The sequence below is a fragment of the Poecile atricapillus genome, chromosome 2, assembly GCF_030490865.1.
Source record: "Poecile atricapillus isolate bPoeAtr1 chromosome 2, bPoeAtr1.hap1, whole genome shotgun sequence".
Lineage (NCBI taxonomy): Eukaryota > Metazoa > Chordata > Aves > Passeriformes > Paridae > Poecile > Poecile atricapillus.
Genome location: NC_081250.1, coordinates 26492212 through 26513935, shown reverse-complemented (window position 1 = coordinate 26513935; position 21724 = coordinate 26492212).

Sequence of the window (21724 nt, the reverse complement as noted above, 5' to 3'; positions counted from 1 at the left end):
TCTTGCTGCAGTGTCTTTTATTTTTCTTACACAAAAGGAAGTGCACTGTGCCTTTGAGACCTTAAAGAAACCTGACTAGCAGGACATGCCTTTGAAGTTTTAAAAACATGTATAATCTACTTTTACTTAGTCTAACAGAAACACCATATTTACCATGCTCATGTCATTATGTATTTTAGGTTTTTGTTCTGAGTACAAGGTGTATGATAGTCTGGAGATTATCAATTTGGGATACATTCGAAATTTGACTTTGATCTCCTTAAAGCTATCAATCTCAGCTTTGGAAAGAACAAAGAGATAAGAGAAACTAGAAACCTAATTTGCATCTGATACCTCTGGAAGAAAAAAAAAAAAAAAAGAGAAAACAGGGAACTAAATAACTAGAAAGCCAAAAGTCTTGCTCTGTGCACCGCAGGGTCTTTGTAAAATTGCTTGTTTTATAGCTAGAGAGACACCCAACAGACTGTAGTGAGATAAAACCCAGCAACTCAATTATAGCCATGGGCAGCCTTATTCTTTATATGGCTCATAAAACTAGGATTTGTTTTTAATGATGAACTAGAACCTGTGTCTTCTGCAAAATATAAGCCAGAAGCCACACAATAGGGGCATTTATTTAGACTTCAGAAAGAAGCCTGATAAAAACTGGATGGTAATTATAAAAGGGAATAGAGGAATAGTACTCTGTTAAGAGCTCTGCTTGAAAGTGTGTTTTGATGATTTTTCTTCTGAATCAATTTCATCCACTCTCTTATCATCACATCACATCACATCACACCACATCTTCACCAATGGTTCAATACCAACATACAAATGCTGCATGCCTTTCTTCCCATTATCTACATGAATGAAGTGCCCTACCAGAATGGGTCAGGAAAGCCATTGTCCTTTCCTTTTGTAATTGTTTCCTTAAAAAAAACACTTTTCTTCTGTTGTCTGCAAGGAAATGACCAGGTCAACACATACTTCTTCAACCTTGTAAACTCTAACATAAAAAAAATAACAGTGTGTACATTGGAAAAAAATGCCAAATGCCTAGCACGGCTGAACGCTTTACTACACAGAATTCTCCCCTAAGAGTAAATGCAAGGTATTTGAAGGAGATGCTAGCAGTGTCATTTAATGCAAAAGGGTGCATAATTTTCCCTGTATGGCACTCAGAGTCTTCAGACGGCTGAAGGAGTACAAGACACTGCACACAGGTAGGAGGATGAGGAGCTCTGGGGATTGTGTTTGAGTGGATACACAGCTCCAGTTCCCCAGCCAGCTTACAAAGCTGCAGTGAGGGATGGCTGCAGCAGAGCTAAACTCTGGGATGATGATCCGGCCTTCCCATCCACTCCAGCCACTTCCTTCTGCACCTGGAGACCCAGTGTGCCCTGTAGTTCACACTTTGTAAATTCACTGTCCAGCCCTCCAGGCAAACAGCAAGAGCCTTCATGTCACCACGTAGGACAATACCTGCAGCCAGGAGTGATGGCTGTATGTGTCTTACACTCTGATGATTTCAGCCAGTGATTAGAGCAGAACAGGCTCTTGTTGGCCTCATTTAATTATCTCGTAAGGGAATTGCTCGTAGATCAGTGGGCATGAATTGGGGAACATACAGACACCAACTGAAATCCTGTTTTTACACTTACTGCTAATTGCAAAACTCTCACTGATAGAAACTGGGGGGGGCAAATTTAATCAATTCAAATTAAAAATGAAAATGCCTGTAGGAAAATGAGAAAGGGTCACATAGAGTTAAAGGAAGGAAGGACATTTGACTGTCAAGTCAAATAACTTGTAGTGTATAACATGATCTGGTCATTTAGCTGAGGCAATATATCTCACTTCACTCCTAAACAGCTTCTGGCGCATGTGTATGTGTGTTTGTTGGGTTTGAGGGGGCCTGAGGGGGCTCACTGGAAGGAGGGTGTGTTCTTTTTTTTTCACTAGTGATAGTCTGTAGGTTTCTTAAGTCAGATAAGGAACTTTCACATTTTTTTGCTTAATATTCATACTTCCAAATTCTGATTAGAGCCTATAGGAATTTTAATGATCTTCGGTCTGTATCAGATGATACAAATAGCATGCTAGTTTTAGTGCACATTATTTTATTTTGTGTTTCAAGCATTCTTTTATTATCCCTCTGTCTTGTGACAGATTATCTTTTTCTCCTCTATTCTGTGAATATTTAGTGAATAAAATTCTCATTATTTCAAACTGTTCATTAGCAGAAAGACCTAAATATTCGCTGATGTATTTGAAAACTGTGTAAGCTGCTGTCTGAAACAAGGATATTTAGGGTGTAATGCATTGAAATATGAGACCTCTCTGTGGATGTGGAATTCTATTTCTTTATTTTTCTATAAATGTTTTCTAAATTTAAAATTAACTCCATCTGGCAGTCTTCCATTAAACTTTTATATATTGTCTGAAGATTTCCATCTATGGAATTTATCACTGAGAATAATTTTCTTCTTTTCCAATAATATAAATCAAGAACAGTTTTGAAAATATCTGAAACACTTTTGCACCTGGGGAACTCAACTACTTTTTAACTCATCTTCTGGTGTCATCCAAAACTGGGTGAAAAATAACATTATATTGACAAAATTTTATTAGATTACTTTGAATAACAACAAGATTAACTACAGGAAATTTAGTGACCTGAAAATTCTTTGAGTCAGTCTGTAACCACAAGGATCATGTTGTTTCATTTCTGATTAGTGCTGATGATCATTTGGTCAGTATATTCTACTTGTTGACATGTGATATGAAGTTTTAATACTTTGCTACAAAATTCCTCATTTTTGGTGTGAATAAATTTTAACAGATCTGTACTCTAGCTTCACCCTAAAAGATTTTTCATGCTGAATTGTTTCTAATGAACTATACAGAACAAATTCAATAAAAAAAAAAGTGATTAGTAGAACAGATCCATGTGTAGGCTCCACTATAATCAATGAAGCATTTCTGTCAACTCTGTGTTGTAATTCCAGTGTTGGATTTCAGTGAACCAGAAAGTATGACAATGAAATATAATGGGATTACTTTAAAGAAAATAGGTACAGAAATGGAGAAGAACAGAGAAAAAGGACTGAGAAAATAATTCCTCAACAAAGACATCGTTCATTATTGGCCTGATTCAAAGCCCCTAAAAAATAATGGAAAGCTGTAATACCACATAAACTGGCTTCTGATAAATATTTGGTTTTGTCTCAAAGATACAAAAGTTGAAGCACAGAGAATATCTTTCTTTTTCTGGTTTATAGACAAAATGTTTATTTCTTTGCTTGGCATGGAAGACTCATATAAGAGCAACAGTATTATAGATTATTGTTAATTGTTGACAAACAAAAACAGTGAATGACTGATCTCCTTCCTGAGTAGAATAAATAGGAGGTTGCTTCCTTTGATGACCAGAGTACTTGGTTCCAATTGGTCTCTGTGTCTTTCTTGATCTTTTTTACCTTATATCTTCCTTTCCAGCACACTTGTCTTCTCAAGCTTCAATACACCTGAGCTGAACAAGCCTAGCAGGAAGCCTTTAAGTTTCAAAAGACATGGAAAGAAGATGATGCACTGCAGCAAAAAATTAGGTAAGCTTTATTCACACCCCCTGAAATAAAACACATTACTGGCCATGAGGACTAAAATGTGCAGACCAGACTTCCCAGAATGAAAACACTTGCATTATCACTAGGAACTAAATACTGTCTTCCAGAGAAACTCTTGCTCCCCCAGTTCTTGTGTCAAAGATGACAAAATATATCAGACAGATTTACTGAGACTAGCTCTGTGCTTGTGTATAAGGAAAGGAGAAGGAGACAAAAAGTCATGCCTCTCTGCACTTGCCTTGCAGCAGCATTCCCATACTGAGCAGTTGTTAAGATTGCAAACACAGCTGAAAGCAAATCCTGGCGTTAATTAGCCTAATCAAACCAGGTCAGGAAAAGAAGAGGGTTATGACCACATAACCTGACATCTTCTGGTAAGAGATTCAAGCCTTTCGTAGTCTTTGCAGTTGCCTAGAAATCAGTTGAAAATATTGTTTAGTTCTTACTAATGATTTAACATGAACCACACTTGAGGTGCTATGATAGTACTACTTGTCTAGACATACTGCACCGATTCAATAAGAGAAACCCTGGGAATTTAGTTAAGTGTGGTGAAGTTTCTGAAATAGTCTCAATGGTTTGGTTCAGTTTCGTTTTCTTTTCTCTACACTTGGAATTTTATGGAGCTGTGTATATATAGGCAGCTACTTTGTAAACATGAAAAAGTGTATCAAATAACACAATGAGATACAGGTTTCTATTGTACTGTGGTATCCTACTCTTACAAAACTAATTCTCAATATTCACCAAAGCTAAATGAACTTAATTTATTTACAGTTACATTTAATTAGTAAAATACACTTATGATTCATACTTTTGTTGAAAATGCTGGCCACCAAATTTCTCTTCACAAAAATAAATTGGAGATTATATAGTAGGAGGACATTTTTATGATTTGAATGATATTAAAAAATATTTTTCTCATGGAACCACAGGCTGAGAAATTATCTTTAAATCCATACGTAAAATATATTAAAAACATAAGAGTAACAATGATGAGGAAGAAGGAAAGGAAAAATGTTGACGTGCAATTTCAAAAACTAGGCAGAGTGCAGGGAAGTTTAGCAATGTAATTTGAAATAATTTTTTCCTCCTTTGAGGTCAGCAGTCTTGAGATGTTATCATGTCCTGATTGTGAAATCTTATTTTATCATATTCTGGTTAGTTCTTCCACTCCCCACAGATCATTGCTTGCAAAACACGGTAAAGTTTTCTGGGTTGATTCAGCAAATTATATATAGAATTAAATTGTAATGCAGAATAACTTGTACTCTCTATCTTTCAGGATAATCACTTGTGGGACTGATCAATCTTATAAAAACAATTGTTTTTGTCTTAGGAGAAATGGTTTTGTAGTTAAACAGAGGAAATTCAATCTGCAGAGAATTTACAGAGCAGATTTTACCAGTGTTGAAACCAATGATGCCTTTTTTTGAAAGTGCAATTTTATACTTCAATACTATATACACTATATATACTATATACTCTATATTCTACTACTATATATATTTCATCTCAATACAATCTTCCGTTGTCCTGAGACGGGGTGTCCATGACTCATGTAGCACTTGTAATCTGACCACTGCAAAGTTATGTTGTAAAAGAAGCTATATCAGGACCCTATTAGAAAGATTCACTTTCACATTCATAAAAATCCCTATTATATTCATTATTAAACCTTAATCTGTAAAAGCACATAAAGGCTGCAGTGACGATGAGTCCCTTATACTGTATATACATGAACAAACAGCCAACAAAGTTCAGAAAACTTCTTCCAGATTTCACTGCAGTCAGCAATGGAGATAAAACCACCACTACATGACATTTCAGATAACTTGCAAGAGAGAATCTGCTTCACAAAGTTTCAGCATTATGATGCTGTGGAGCGTGCAAAGTGGCGGTTGCTTCTTCTAAGTTTTTCAGCTAATTTTCAAGAACTATAGGAATGAATTTCTGAGGAAGATGCAGACTTCAATGAGCATGCAAACTCTACTGTTACATCTTTGTGGTTCATCCATCATCACACATCATCTGACAACTTGATAAATCATCATTTATTTCTAACTTAGTTTATGCATGATTTTTCTGCAATGTAGCTGATTATACTTGTTACGGATCCCAAATTTCATAGGATTGCAAAAAAAGTAGATCCTTGTCTTGAGTTCAAGTCAAAGAAGACAGTAGTAATGGGACATTTGTAGCATTCCACCTCAAAACAATTAATTTAACTCAGGATGAAATCAGAAGGAACTGAAGTTACAACTATACAAACTTTTGATCATCTCCACAAAGTGAGTTTGTTGTCTCCATTTAGTTCCCAGTGTCCATGCCAAAAAAACCCCAAACCACAAGCAGGTTTCCCACCCAATTGCTGGCATGATTTCAGTGACAGAATATACCTTTCATCGGCATAAGTATTTCTGGAAGTCAGAACAAGTGTAATAAAGAAAAACTGAAAGCATTTTATTTATCCTTAAATTTATGGACAATGTATTCTATACATTTAGTTTATATTGCAGTCCATGCTTTATTTTGGGGTATTTTAATAATCATAGCAATGACTGTATCTAAAACCCTAGATGTGTATGACCCCTGTTATCAAAGAGTGTTTGTGTGAAATCAGATTCACGGAATTGTTAGTGTTGGAAAGGACCTCTGGAGATCATCTAGCTCAACCTCTCTGCCAAGGCAGGGTCACCTAGAGCAGGTGACACAGAAATGCATCCAGGTGGGCTTTGAATGTCCTCAGAGAGAGAGCCTGGGCAGCCTTTTCCAGTGCTCTGCCACCCTCAGTGTAATGAAGTTCTTCTTTGTGTTGAAGTGGATCTTCTTTTGTTTAGGTTTATGATCATTACTCCTTGTCCTGTCACTGGACATCACTGAAAGAGTGTGGTCCCACCCTCTGAGCACATGCCTTTGAGATGCTTATATTCGTTCATGAGATCCCCTTTTACTCTTCTCCAGGCTAAATAGATCCAGCTCCCAAAGTCTCTCCTCATAGAGAGAGATGCTCCAGACTTCAGGAATTTCATATGAGTGCTGATTTTATATAAGAGTGAACCAATTAAAAATAAGATATCAGTGATGGAAGGTATGGAAGGATAAAACTGATATCATATGCATGTAAAAATAATGTGTGGGTGGGTTCAAAACATTGATGTATTGCAAAGGAACGAGTTTTAAGGCATCATAAAACCCCACACTCTTCTTGATTTAGCCAATGATGTTTGGCTGATTTTCTATGGGAATCAGAAAAGAAATAAAACCTTCACAGGAAAATAAGAATGTCCCTTTATTCAAGGAAGACACGTCATGATTATGCAAAGGAAAATTCCACCAGTATAAAACTAGAGAGACAAGAGCTATGCTGTGTCTCAAAACTAAAAGTGAAGGAAGTCTGTTACACACTCAAGGTTATGGAGAAAAGTTGATCTGAACAGTTAGGTTTTATGCATGGAAGGAAAATGATTCAATGAAAGCAGGAACAGATTAGTAAGAAATAGTGCTGTTGGGTTGGATGGACATTTTTCATGATGCCATAGAAGCAAAAGTAACATAGAAGTAGAAAAAGTATGGGTATTGACCAAAAATAACTAGGGGCCTGTCATTCTGTCACTTTTAAAGTATTTACACATGAGGAAAAAACTTATATACAAAATATACTATGCTGGAATTTCCAAGCATATGCCAAATCATCTTTTCTTAAGACTGCTCTGGTTTAGCAGTGTGAGAGGATAACAGAATTTGCAGTGCTCACAGAGAGTAAGGTTTGTTTTACAACGGAGACCATACTAAAACAGTACATAGGTATTTAATAATTTGGATGCACTTTGAAAAACACATTGTGACTTGTTTTTAAACATCCCTTTCATAAAAGTCAATAAATTTCAGAAATTGCCTGTGGTCTAGTAGCACTATATGTTTCCATTGCACCAATCTAACATAATCACTGCTGTAATATCTATTCCCAAAATAATTCTCCTTCCACAACTCCCTTTTCCCCTAAAGATTAAAACAAGTAGAAAATCCCAGTCTCTACCTGCAGAGAAGGATGTGTTTTGAAGGATGATAGCTCTCTTAGGCAAAGGGAAAAGAATAAAGAGGAAGCTGCAAGTGAGCTGACAGCATCAAGCGAGTACATGATGCTTGATCAATGCTTGCCTTTGTCAGAGACGTCCTTTAGGGAAATTTTCCATTGCAGATGTCATACACTAAATGAAGTGGAACAGAATTAATACAGAACCTGCAAGACTAACAATGAAATTTTCAGGGTTACATTTCTTTGTTGCTTTCCTTCTATAACTGCTCTTTAAATTGTCTAGATTTGGGAATAAATTGATACACCCTAGCTGAAAGCATTGCTTATTTAACCTGCTTATGATCTTATGATCTCAGACACACATTACAACACTGATTTGGTTTTAATTGAAAAACCTCAATGAACTTGTCATGTATTCATATAGAACATTGATACCAATGTGTAATAAAAGATGTTGAAATATATTTGAAACCAATCAGAATGGCAGCAAGGCAAACTTGTTTTTCTCCTTCTGTGTTTTTGGGTTTTATTTGGTTTTTTTTTACCCAATATACATGGGGGAGCTTGGAGAGAACAGTGATGGAGAAACACTACAAATTTTGTGTTAAGGAAAGGGAATTGTGTTGGTTTTTTTACATCTATCCTCAGGCCAAAAACAGAAATAAGACATCCTTCAGATAAAATGTCATCGAAATTAAACTGGTCAATCAATATAAATGCAGGTTATGTAACAAGGAATAATTCCATCAGCAGTACAGGTGAGCAATAAAGATGGTAGTATTTTCTTACATTAGAGTAGCAAATCTAACATCTTGGTCCCTTGCTGTTGCTTTCCTTGACACACACAGGGATAAAAACATTATGATAAAATACTGGAGAACAAAAGGGTGCTTATTATACACTTCTTCATGCTAAGAAATGGGTATTGTCTTTTGTGTGTCAAATTAAAATACTTAATAATCATTTCCACACTCGTGATGCAATGAGCCTTTTTTATTTTTTTGTATTTCTTTTCCTTCTCTTTTTTAACAGGATATTTAATTCGTTTCTAATTCCGCTTAGGACCCACTTTAGTAATACTTTCTGCCTTAGATTAATTACCCTGATCTAATTCATTTAGTGGAGGACAGCTGTGGTACGTGGGTTGCCCACTGATGTATTGTGTTAAATGACGCCCATCTGTCATTGCAGCATATCAGCATGGATGCAGTGTCATCCACTTCATTGGCTCTGCTGAGATGTGAAGTGCAGCTACAATGTTTACCACTGTTGTTAATTTAATATCTACACCTTTAATAACCTGACTGCTGTCATTTGCTGAACAATGATACATGATGGCCAGCAAACAGCCAGATAGAAGGCATTAACGTAACAGTGGAGTAGGCCATTTGGTACAGTTAATTAGAGCACTTCTGGGCAAATGTGCTATTGAGGTTCTTGTAGGGCATTCCCATGCAAAAATGCCATATTGAAAATAAAAGTAAAAAAACTACTTTCCTGTTAGCAGTGATTTTGGCAAGAATGATCATTAGCCCATTCCTTCAACTCAGAAGTGGTATTTTTTCATAATGGTTACTTTCTCTTATGACTGATCAGTCTCCTGCTCTTTCCTCTAGCCTGCTTCTTGTCTCCCCTTGTTTCTTTTCCCCTTTCTGTCTCTGAAAAATGGAAATGTTGGGGGTTGCACATCCAAACGCACACTGTCATTTCAGTGCAGTGGTTTATAGACATGAATCCAAAAGCAGTGTGGATTTCTTATTGTACAATGTCAGGTTCATTGACCCTTTAATGAATGTGAAGAAGTGATCCATTCAAAGGATTCTATCTGTTGTTTTCTTTCTGAATGGAAAAAGTAATACCAAAATTAAAAATGGTAGGTACTTATCACAAAAGTCCTCTTACACTGTAGACAAAAATATGAATACTGATGTTCAAGTATTTTCTAGAGGGATAATTTATAATGGTTTTATCTGTAGGCTTACATGAAGACTTCACTGAATAACAAAAACATATACTTATGAAAAACACACAGTGTGCTCTTAACTCACTTTCATGTAGCTCTGCAGACAGAAATAGACACATACATCTGACCATGCTGTGGTTATCATTTTCAGGGAGCTGGGGAAACTCATATGATTGCTTGAATCTGGTAGTGTGTGATTAGTGTTTTAAGACTCTTGGCTGAGTGCCTCAAGCACGTATTCAGCCTTGGAGCAAGACTCCCACCTGTTACACCAGCCTGAAGAACCTCAGGACTCATGCAGAAAAAAGTGTAATATTATTCTGAGAAAAATCTCATTGAGCCCTTTGCTTTGTTTCTTTTTTAGGATTCTCTAAATAGCAAGAGTATCAACAGTCACAGGGTGAGAGAAATTGTTCTTGCACATATTTCCCATTCAATTTTACATTGTCTGTGAATAGAAGGATTTGCTGGTGTTTTAAGGGATCTGGGACTTCATGTTTGTCTCCGTTTTCTAGTTGCAAAATTGGGACTTTCCTATCTCAGCTGATAGTGCAGTAAATACCTTGAGACCTTCATGTGCAACACAGATAGACAGCACTGACTGAGGCCTCAGAGTTCCTAAAGTTCCAGGTTAGTTGAGATGACCCACCTTGTCCCCAGGCTGGTCTAGTTAAGGTAAGCCTGGAAGATTTTGTAGATGAATATTAAGATTAATTCAATGTAGTCAACACCACAGAATTGACATGACTACATTAAAATTGAGCTACTTCTCACTATTTAGTCTGAATGACCCATTTACAACTGGATTAGGGTGGTCTTAGGAAAGAATCAGAACCAAAAATTAAAATCCCTCCTGCAGTATGAAGACCTACAGTGAGAAGCCTGAGAGTATAGCAACAATAGAGGCTTAGAAAGCTCTGTAGGGAACAGTTTCGTGCTGTTCATGAAAGAAAGATATCACTCCCCATTTCCCCATACTTAAATAAAGTAAGCCCAGTATCTTCCTGTGGAGATTGCTTTCCCAGACCTTGCCAGAGTTTTTCTAACAAGTTCCTGAAAAATAATGATGTAATATTAGCAATGGTCTTGGATTCACAATACTGACAACAGGAGGTATGATATATTTTGAAAAATATATACATTGCCACACATTTTATAAAACAGACAGTTCTAGCTATGAGTTAATTAACATCAGATCTAAGAGTTAATTAACATCAAATCTCTTATTTCAACTACCCAAAATACCATTCATCTACTACTTTCCTTTTGATAAGTAATCTATAATAAATCAATGTCCACAAGAACTTTAGTGCACCAACTTTAAAATAAGAGTGTTTATTATTTTTAATTAAAAATCTCAGATTAGCAGAAACATCACACAGAATGAGTTCTAACTGATAACATCCAACTGTTATTTTAATACTTTTTCTACCTTTTTCCATCATACAAAGAAATATTAAAAACTACCAAACTGTGAATAAGGTGTCTGTGAAGATCCTGAATGTAAAGCCAAGGAGTCACTCCACATAGAAATACCTTTGCTGATTGCTGAAAAATGTACATAGTCAGCTATGAATGCAGATAAAAAGCTCCTTGACTGCAATACAGTCAGAACAAGGCTATTGAATTCTGCTCCTAACCATTTATATGTTGACAATGAAAAATTTACCTGGCTTTGAGAAGAAACATGGTCCAAAACTTTTCAATTTTTAAGGCCTATAAAATGGCTCCCATGCTTATGTGTGTCTGTGTGTCCTCCTACCTTTCCCTGAAAGAATAAAATAAGACTAAGAATAGATTGCTTTAATTGACTGGGTGTTCCTTAGGCTCAGCTGAAAATAAGATTTTTCTTTAAAGCAGTCTTCCTGAGATCTCACACACAAACACTTGGAGACAGACAAATGGAGTCTGGAGAAAGATAGAGACAAGTGTATTTTAATAGGCTCAGTTTTTAACTTCTTCCTTTTCCATTTAGAGTAATAATATATCTTGCCTGACAAAAATATAAACTAGATGAGTCAAAGGAAGGCAGACAGGTCTTGGAGAATCAGACACAGAAAAAGGGATTCGATTGAAACCAGACATGCAGTCATTCTTGACTCCCTTTAAGACAGGTGAAGGCATCTTAAGTAGTATTAATCTGATTTTTCAAAATATACCTAAAAAAGGCCAGATTAATAATTCTGTAAAGGAAACATTGCTCAAGAGAAATTCTTCAAGAGAAACTCCCTTGTTCCAGTGGAGAAACATACTTTCTACTTGGATAATAAGTTCTCCATTTATTAGGTAGAAGATTTCTACAATTTGTAGCCAAGAAATCTCTGTGGGGCACTGTGGAAGTTATATTAAGATTATGTTTGCATCTGTACTGCTATCAGTGTAACACATAGCTCTAAGTGGGAAGAATGGCAGAAGCAGTTTGTCTTGTACTTAGAAATCCCATGCAGTTTAACAAGACCAAGTGCAAGGTATCACACTTGTATCAGGGCAACCCCCATTATCAACATGGACTGGGGGGTGAACAGATGGAGAACAGCCCTGCTGAGAGAGAATTGGGGGTGCTGGTGGGTGAGAGGCTGGACATGACCTGGCCATGGGCACTCACAGCCCAGAAAGCCAAAGGTGTCCTGGGCTGCACCAAAAGCAGCGTGGGCAGCAGGGCAGGGGAGGGGATTCTGCCCCTCTGCTCTGCTCTGGTGAGAGAGACTCCACCTGCAGTGCTGCATCCAGCCCTGGGGTCCCAGCATCCAGCCCTGGGATCCCTGGGAAGAGCAGGGACCAGCTGGAGCAACTCCAGAGGCTACCAAGATGATTAGAGGGACAGAACACCTCTGCTATGTGGAATGGCTGAGAGAATTGGGATTATTCAACCTGGAAAAAGCTTCAAGGGTAACCCAATTGCTGCATTTCAGTACCTGAATGGAGCCTACAAGAAAGTGAGAGAGGAATATTTTAAGGAAAGCATAGAGCCAGGATAAGGGGAAATGGCTTCAAACTGAAAGATGGTAGATTTAGATTAATTATTGTGAAGAAATTCTATGAGGCATCGAAACAGGTTGCCCAGAGAAATTATGGTTGTCCCTGGGAATGTGCATGGCTGGGTTGGTTGGGGTTCTGAGAAACCTGGACTAGTGGAAGATGAAAGCAAGAAACAGTGCTATGCAATGTAAAGCAGACTTTTTTCTAACAAGTCTGAGAAGGAAGCAAAAGTGCTTTGGAATGGCACACACATGCATTGGATGCAGAAGGGGAGATATATAAATAGAAGGCAACAGCCATTTTCCAAAGAGACAGTGAAGTGTTAACTTCATCATACAAGACAACTTTGACAAAAACACAGGTCCAACCACCTTTCTTCAAAAAAATTTAATTTAGGCTGCAAGAATCACAGAAATGGTCCACCAAAGTAATGGAACAAAGCACCTGAAAATTTTGACAAGAAGACTCTGAGATAGAGTACTCACACAAGAATATATAATGGTAGGAAAAGAACCTACCATAAACCTACCTACCTACCAAAGATGACTGGATTAAGGAGAAAAATTCTCTATTTAATTAGAGGTTAACATTGGTGCATGGACATAATGCCATAAACCAGCACAGATAAATTAGGGCTGGAAATTTATATTATTATATAACATATATAATTTTATATATAAACTCCTGATTATTAGGGTCTCTGCTGCTGCATTCCAAGAGGAGTGACTGGAGCTAATGACCTACTGGATTTTAGTATAGAATTTTATAAATTTATAACTAGAAGTGGAAGAGAGAAAAGAGATCTATCTGTCTAGACTGTGGAATGAGTTAAAAGATCCCTGTGAAAACCTAGAAAAAATTGTATGTTCCCTTGGCCTAGAAATGCTAGTTCAGATTTCCTAAAACACGGTCATGGCACTGTCATTCTGCTCATAAGCTGTCAAACTGCCTCTTGTCATTTTGCAGGGTTAAATGAATACTCATTGTGACAAATACTGAAATTGAGGAGTCTTATCCCTAACTACCCAACCACTCAAATAAAGGATTGTTCTGAGATTTTGTCTCTTGCCCACAATGTCTTAACACATTAAATTATTTTCTACAAGAAAGAATGTCTAGCCCAAGGTGGAGTGATGTATCTCTTCATGTCCACAATGCAGAACATTTGATTAAGCCATTACAGAGGAGTGAGAGCTCTTTGTTCGGAGCATTAAATCAAACAGAGAGTAGTACCACAGCAGGACTTAATTTTTTTTGAATACTTTGGTTTAAAAGAAGTTATTAAGTTCTTTTAAAATGCAATGCTTCAAGTGGGTTTTAGTAATGAAGTAGTTAAATGTAATTATGTGCCTAAGCACAGTGAAAAATGAATCTATAGCCTGTTTTACCAAGATAATTGCACACCTCCTGCATGTAATTTGAATGATTTTACTGGGTATCAATGAACTGCTAAACTTTGGAATTAGATTAATATTGTTATTCTTTTCAGTTCAAAGTTAAAGAAAATATGAAGGAAAGGACTATATGGAAAAGACTTTTTGTGACTTCAGTGAATTTTAGCTTTTGGAAGTTTCTGAGAAAATGCTTCCCCTCCAAAAAAAAGGTCACCCTTGCTCCTAAATCCTAGCTACTTTCAATTTAACACTGTACATCATAAAAGCAAGAAAAATCTAAGGTTAAGAAAAGAAAGCTCTTCCTTTACTGAAAGAGATCTGTGAACAGAGCAACAGCCCTTGAAAGGGGCAGCTTCCTAATCAGAAACAGTTCCATCTGAGCTATTGAGGGAGGGGGAGAAACAACTGGGAAAATCAATGAGACTAAATACTTTGTAGTCCTTTCCACACTCATCTGGTCCATACAAGTTCAAGGTTAATTTTACAGACAAGCTTGCTGACTATTAGAATTTAACATTTTCAAAGTATATGCAACCCCTTGGAATACCTACTTGTATATGCTACAAAACAGAAAACAAAAATTAGCAACAGAAAAAATTCCAACATTGCTATGCCATAGATGCCCAGCCAGGCTTGTTGGTGGTCTTGGACATGACTTGATGTGCAGTCAGTTCCTTGATCATCGATCACTACATTAAGTCTCCAGAGAATAAACCAATGAAAGTACACAGAATGGCATCTCTATTGCTTCTTAGAGCAACACAGAATAAACCAATGAAGGTACACAGAATGGCATCTCTATTGCTTCTTAGAGCAACACAAGACATAAAAACTCTTTTTGCAGCAGAACAAAAGTATCTGAGAAATAGTAAAGCAAGACATAAACTTCAGTCTCTCTCTAGGAGAGAGATTGAAAATGGATCCTTGGCCAGCACTGTGCTTCAATCTGTGCCAGAAACCTTGCACATCTCTCTGCCAGATTTTCATGTACTGTCCCTTTGCCTTCCTCCAGGCTTCATTACAGTTTTCCGAGTCCAACTGCTGGGTTGAGTTATCAGTAGCATCATATCAGTAGACTGATATGATCAGTACCATCATCTAACAAACAGTTATATGCCCATGCAACCAAGCTAAGTGTCACAAAGAAAGTAATATGTAAATGCTCTGGGTTCACAGAGTTTTTGCCTTGTGTTTAACCGATGCTAAGTTTTTCACTTTCTCTTTTAGACATTGTCAGGTGGCAGCAGGTGTTGCATTTACCAAAAATGACCTGTCAAGATGCTTCCCTTAATCTACAAAGGAAAATAAAAACTATATGCACAAGGAAAAGTCATGCATAGAGTTGGTTTTTGCATGAGAGTTTTATAAATTAGTAAAAATACTACTGGAACTGTTTACTGCATTTTATTTGTGAGACTATTGATTTTGTTCACCTTACTTGGTTGGAATATGCTAGTTCAAAGGCATCTTTGACTCAAAGAAAGATTAGTTTTACAAAACAGAAGAAAATGGTGTATTTATTTCTTTCACTTTCTTCTTGTAAAATAAGGCAACAAAAATCACTCAAAGAAGAGCAAAAATCTTCTTATTTAGCCAAAACTAAATTTGGCTAATGCCCAATTATCTGATTATCATGAATGGGATTCACACCCACCCTGAAGTTAAATCCCAAATTTATAATGAAAGTCAGACATTAATGAAACACAAATTGAAGAAAAAGCAAACAAGTTAATATCATAGGCTTCACAATAATTTTGGTGGACTGTACACAAAACATTCTTCTGTGCAGCCAACAGTTGTAACCACAACAAATTCTGCACAATCACAAAAGGAAGACATTTCATAAAATATTATACTTTGTGTCAATCCATTCTTAGTACAAAAACTTGATCCTTTTAAAGTTAAGAAACCTTCTGTTGCCTTCCATTAGTCAAGTAAAAAATCAACCAAAGATTAATTTCCATTCACCCTTGCTCATCTATGTGTAATAAAGCCCTTGGCCGATTCAGCTGGGCATAATGTGATTCATATCAAAGAATCTATGCAGCTGATATCTTTAAAAATTCAACATTTTGTTAGCTCTAAGACTTCTTTTTGACTTGTATTTTGTGGTATTTGGCAGACATGAGTCACAAAACACTTCCTAGGGGAAGATTTTCTGTCCAGTGCCATGCTGACAACTTAGATCTCATATTTTTAAAAAATCAATGTATATATGTTACATTAAGCAAGTGAAGTTATAGCAAATATTTTTAAAGTTTGTATAAGAGATATACTTTAAAATAAAATGTAAGCAATATGATACAAACTCTACATTCTTTCCTCTAGAATTTATTTCAGATGAGTAGTGTCTTTTGGCTCTTTGGGATTAAGTATATTGAAAACAGGAAAATTATTAAAGGTTAAGCACTGTATTTTTCATTATAAATTTCCTCTGCACAGTAATGAAAACTGAATAAGCAGATTAAAAACTGATTTAAAAATTAATCCTCAAATCTCTTCTTCAAGAGATTTTGGTCTTCAATTAGTAACTCAAGATTTATAAAATTCACATTGCAGAGATCAAGGTTTACATTATTGTCATGCTTGTTGCAAAAAAACCTGGGTATAATTGACATAAAATGAAAATATTTCCTCATCCTATTTTAATATCAGACCTAAAGAGTAAAATAAAAATAAATTATGTATTAATTTGCTCACATTAATATTCATTGGGAAGAAATTGTCACACTAACTTATCTCAAAAAAAATGTTGTTTCAAGAACAACAAAGTTGCTTCTAAAAAATATACAGTTCTGACAGTTTTTAATAAGAGAAAATTCAGAACTTGGTGTTTTCATTGACTGAATTTGAAATCCTGAGTAAAATCCACAGAAGACTGCAACTCAATATTCAGTGATTGAAATAGCATATTGTCACCTGTTTTGAAGAAAAGTATATCATGTTTGATGCTTTTGAGAATCTCATCTCTTTTTGCTCATTATTATGAAAAAAAAATTATATATCATCTGTCCAGTAAAATCACTTTAACTGGAAGATAATTTTAGATTTTTACTATTTGCTCTTTTTCTTGGTCAACCTGAAACAAATTTCTCCTCAAAAACATTGACTACTTTGATAACTAAAATACATTAATGCTATTTTGGTGAAATGACAGAACCAAAGATCATAATTACTTTTTTAAAAAGTGAATGTGAATATGTATGTCTTAACAAGATTCCTTTTTGCTTTACAAAGAAGACTTTTAAAGAAGATAGTTTATTTGACTTTCCTTATTTATATTTAGAGCTAAACTGAGGAAAATAAACAAAAAAATAAACAACAATAGAAACCACAACCTAAAAAAAAATAAAAAGTAGAGATTGATTTCTATTTTCAGGACTATTATCAGTTCAGTAGACACTGAATACTGTAGGTTTTTCTATAGTGCAGTCATTTGTTTCTTTGATAGCTACAGAGGTGTGGTTTAGGTTTACTGAAGCACAACCATATCCTAGTGTGTCAGATTTCCTTCCATTTTTCTCCCTACCTCTAGCAGTGTTTTACAATGTACAGAACATGCCTGCTTATATAGATAGCAATAGATAGAAAGAAAACGTACTGTGTAAGTAATACCCTTCTCCTTATTAATTCAAAACATCCAATGAATTTTCATACTGACAGACTGCACTGAAACAAAAAGAATGATCCTTCTTTTCTGGCCCCTTTGTTCATTCAGCTCCAGACCTGGTCCATTCAGAAAAGAAATGCAAAGTTGTGGGTTTCAACTCATTGTCATTCAACCAGTGGGATTTACTCCCACTCTTCTAGGAGATTATAGGAGCTAGGATTATAATTTTCAATTATGTTGTCCAAAACGTGTCACACACTTCCTCTGAAATAATCTCCACAGGAAAAAAGGTCTAACTTGGCCCAAAAGACTACTCCAAAGATCTGAAAGCTCCTGCTGTGGTATTTGGGGTAGCCTAGGAAGAATTTGGTTTGTAATTCTGATCCATTTCACTACCACAGTAAAAAAAAAAGAGGTATCTCACATCTTTTGCTTGTACTCCAGAGTATACCACCCAGAGTATACTTTGTCACCAGAGGCAGACCTGCCTAGAAGGTAGGTAGCCTTGTTAGTGTGTAATGTTGTGCCTAAATGTATATATTGTCTCCAAAGCCATCAGATTAACTGAACAGTGAGAGATGGGGCGCAATGTTCTGGACATGGCAACATAGACATATGCCTTGAAAACAAGCTGGTTTACAGTTAGTGTCCCAAATCCTAGACAGAGAAGTCAGATCATTTTTAAACAACCTCAGTAAAACTTCTGAGATAGCAAGAATTGTGATTTTTTTTTTCCCCTGGGATTTTAGGATAAAAAGACCCCCACCATTGAATAATATAGTCTAACTTCCAATATTGTAATAATCTTTCTTTAATTTCAACTATACTGAGTACATTAATACATCCTTGGTGGGAGGACACCCTCCAAAAAAGGCTTATTTGAAGATGTCAGGAAAGGGACAACCCATCATTTCATTTTATTCTTTATCCAACAATTTAACGCCATCAGTGCAAAAAACTATCTTATTTTGGAAATAAAAATAAAATCTGCCTAGTTTTCCTCTTTTGGAGTATAAATCTGTGTCCACTTGCTATACCTACTTCAAAGACATTTTTACATTTACCTTTTACATTTTCCAGCACACTTTTATATTTAGTTAGGACTCCCCCTGACTTCAGAATGGAGCCATAAGAAGGCTTTCTCTGAAACAGGGTCTCACCTGCTCCTGTTTAAACCTGAGTTTCTGAAGTCCTGCAGCTTTAGATAGCCAGAGTGGTTGAAGACTCTTCTTCAACCACTCTTCAGCCACTCACTTTTCTCCATGAACACTCCAGTTATGTTTCTTGATACCGGCAGTAAGAGTACAGTTGTACTGGAAGATATGTCTAGTCTTAAATTAGGGATGTACAAATATATAGCTGAGACACATGGGGAAGAATCTCTCTTGATGTGGCTTTGTCTTCCACATGCTACACTTAATGCCTGGATGATTAATTCAGAGTAATTACTTAAATTCTAGATATCTAATTTTCATGAGATCTTTTTATCAGGATTGGTTGGATTTATTATTTAATTCTCTAATCTTTTTGTTAGATCCATCAATGTCATAATTGCCTATAATATTTGATGCAGAAAGCAGTTTCACTCTGTGCCACTGGTTTTGGATGGCTGACCATAGCTCTGACTTAGGCACCATTACTGTGTCTGATAATCTGAACCTAAACCAGTTGGACCTGTGAGTGGTTATAGCAGTGCAAAAGCAATATGTTTTCTTTTGAATTAAGTTCCATGAGCTCAATTTCACATGACACAACAGCTAAATACATGCACTTTGTCTATATAAAACCTTTTTTTTAACAGAACTTCTCTATCATTTTATATCATTTACCCTCTGTGAATCCATGCCTGATTTTCTATATGTTGGGACTACTCTGTTCCAAATATAGGAGTTTTATAGAGTAATGTCATTATGTGTAGGAATCAAAATGGAAATTGTGTCTTTTATATTTTGTTTTTAGGGTTAGTTTTGGGGGTTTTCCTTTCAGAAATGGCAGTGGTGATTCTTTCTTTCCCCAATCCCCTAAAATATTTTTTTTCCTATGTCCCTTCCATGTTCTGCCAATCCAGTCCACAAATCTAACACACCCTAAATGTCTGTGCTAGTTATCATATTTAATCTTGCTACTGTGAAATAGTCTGAAAAGTCTTTATTGTCATGATCTCTCTCATAGCTCAAACAAGGGTTATGAGAGTGAATTTTTTCTTTCCACAAAGACAATTCAAACTCTAAAGGACAACTGGAAATAAAAAGACTGAAGTCAGTGATGACACGGTTATGATTTTTGCTGCCAAAAGCCTTTAAGGAGTTCTAAGAAATACCTTTTTTAAAGACCACTAAAGCATTTTGTCTTTCCTTGTAAATTCAAAGTGCACAAGCTTTTCCGTTCCCTTGACCTAGCACTTGCACATTTCATCTTACCCAGGATTTCCAGTTGATCAAGAACAATGAAGTCCTGTGAGCTCTTGCTGGTACAGTAACATATTCTACATTCTGACAGGAAATAAAACCTCATCCTTTTCTACTGTGCTGTTTCCATGTGCACAAAGGATAAAAGAAATTAACATTTGTAAATTTTATTTATTCCATGAACTTTGGAAAATGCAATAGAAGGGAACACAAATAAGACACCTCTCAGCAAGATTGCACCCAACAAGGAAAACACAAGTCACTTCATTATCACTGAAATAGGTGGAAATATCTGTCTAAGGTGGTAATGGCCTCTTCCTAAGCTCACTTAAAATTCGAACACAAATGTCAAATTGCAAAGTCTTTCTAGAAAGCTGTATTTTACTTGAAATTTATTCATATAAGTTTTAAGAAATATCCCTCAGGAAAATAGAGCCTCAATTTTTATTGCTTCAGAAAAAAACCAGGAGGCTGTCTACGGGGCTAGAAACATAAGACCAAGGAGAAGGAAAAGAAGTTCTTGCAAATGGCACTGAATCCCAAAGCAGGCACTTTTAAAACTGGTAATTCATTCAGTTCTTAATGTTTTAACCTTCTAATTCCTTCTTATTTCCCAAACTGAAATTGAGCCTCTCACTTTTCAGATCAGGCAATGAAGGGTTTGTATTTTATAGTAATAATACTCAAGAAGCAATTCAGAAATCAGTGAACACAGTAGTTTATGTTTTCTAAATAATTTGTGGCAGTCCTTTCAAAGCAATTCACATAGCCTGCATATTTGTGTGGATTGCTTACCCTTAGACAGTGGCAAACCCCACAGTGCATAACCCCAAACCAAAATGGCAATAACTTTAAGACAGTAATAGATAATTTTATCTGGTATAAATTAAAAGGGACTTTAGAGGATTAAATACTGTGAAAGTTGCTCAATTGTTTTCCAACCTAACTGCCTTTTAAACACATCCTCTGAACTGCTTATAGGAATCTGGTTTCCAGAAGTCATTACTGCACTTCTTAGTGTCAGAGACACAGCTTCTAGACATGCAAAGGGTGAAACTTTCAAAATGCCTGCTCTCCTGTGATATCCTTCTGCAAATATAGGTTGGAGCTGGACAAACAGTATATGCATTTTGAAATGAAAGGAAAGAAGGAGAAATAGTAGTAAAAAAAAATCAGATTTAAAGGGAAAGAAGGACAAAATCTATATGTAGGTACCTTTTTGCATATTTTAATCAATGCTCAAGAAATTTATGTTCACTTTTAGGGGGAGATGACTTCCAGCATGAAGTTAATTCTGCAGGTGACAATTATTTTTAAATACTAGGTTCAATTGAATCAAGTACAGTTGTTTAAATTAAGAAGGTTAATGACAGAATTTTCATTAACCACAGCTCTCAAAGGTAAATGAATTTTAAATTATTTCAGAGATTTATTTTATCTGTAAAACCTCATAACCTGCTTTTATATTATTCACTCTTAGAAAAAATGGTAAAATGAATTCTAAAAAAATAGAAAACATGTAATGCAGTAAACAATTTGCATGCAATCAAATAAAGAAATGGTGCAGTGCTAAATTTAAAGTATGACCTTTTATAATCTTGCAGAATCCCTCTGAATTGCCATTCATTTTTTATCTTCTTACTCCCATACCTTCAAACCAATAATCATCACTTGCTTTCATCAAATATTTTTCAGCATAGCCTAATGCCATTCAAGTGTTAGGAAG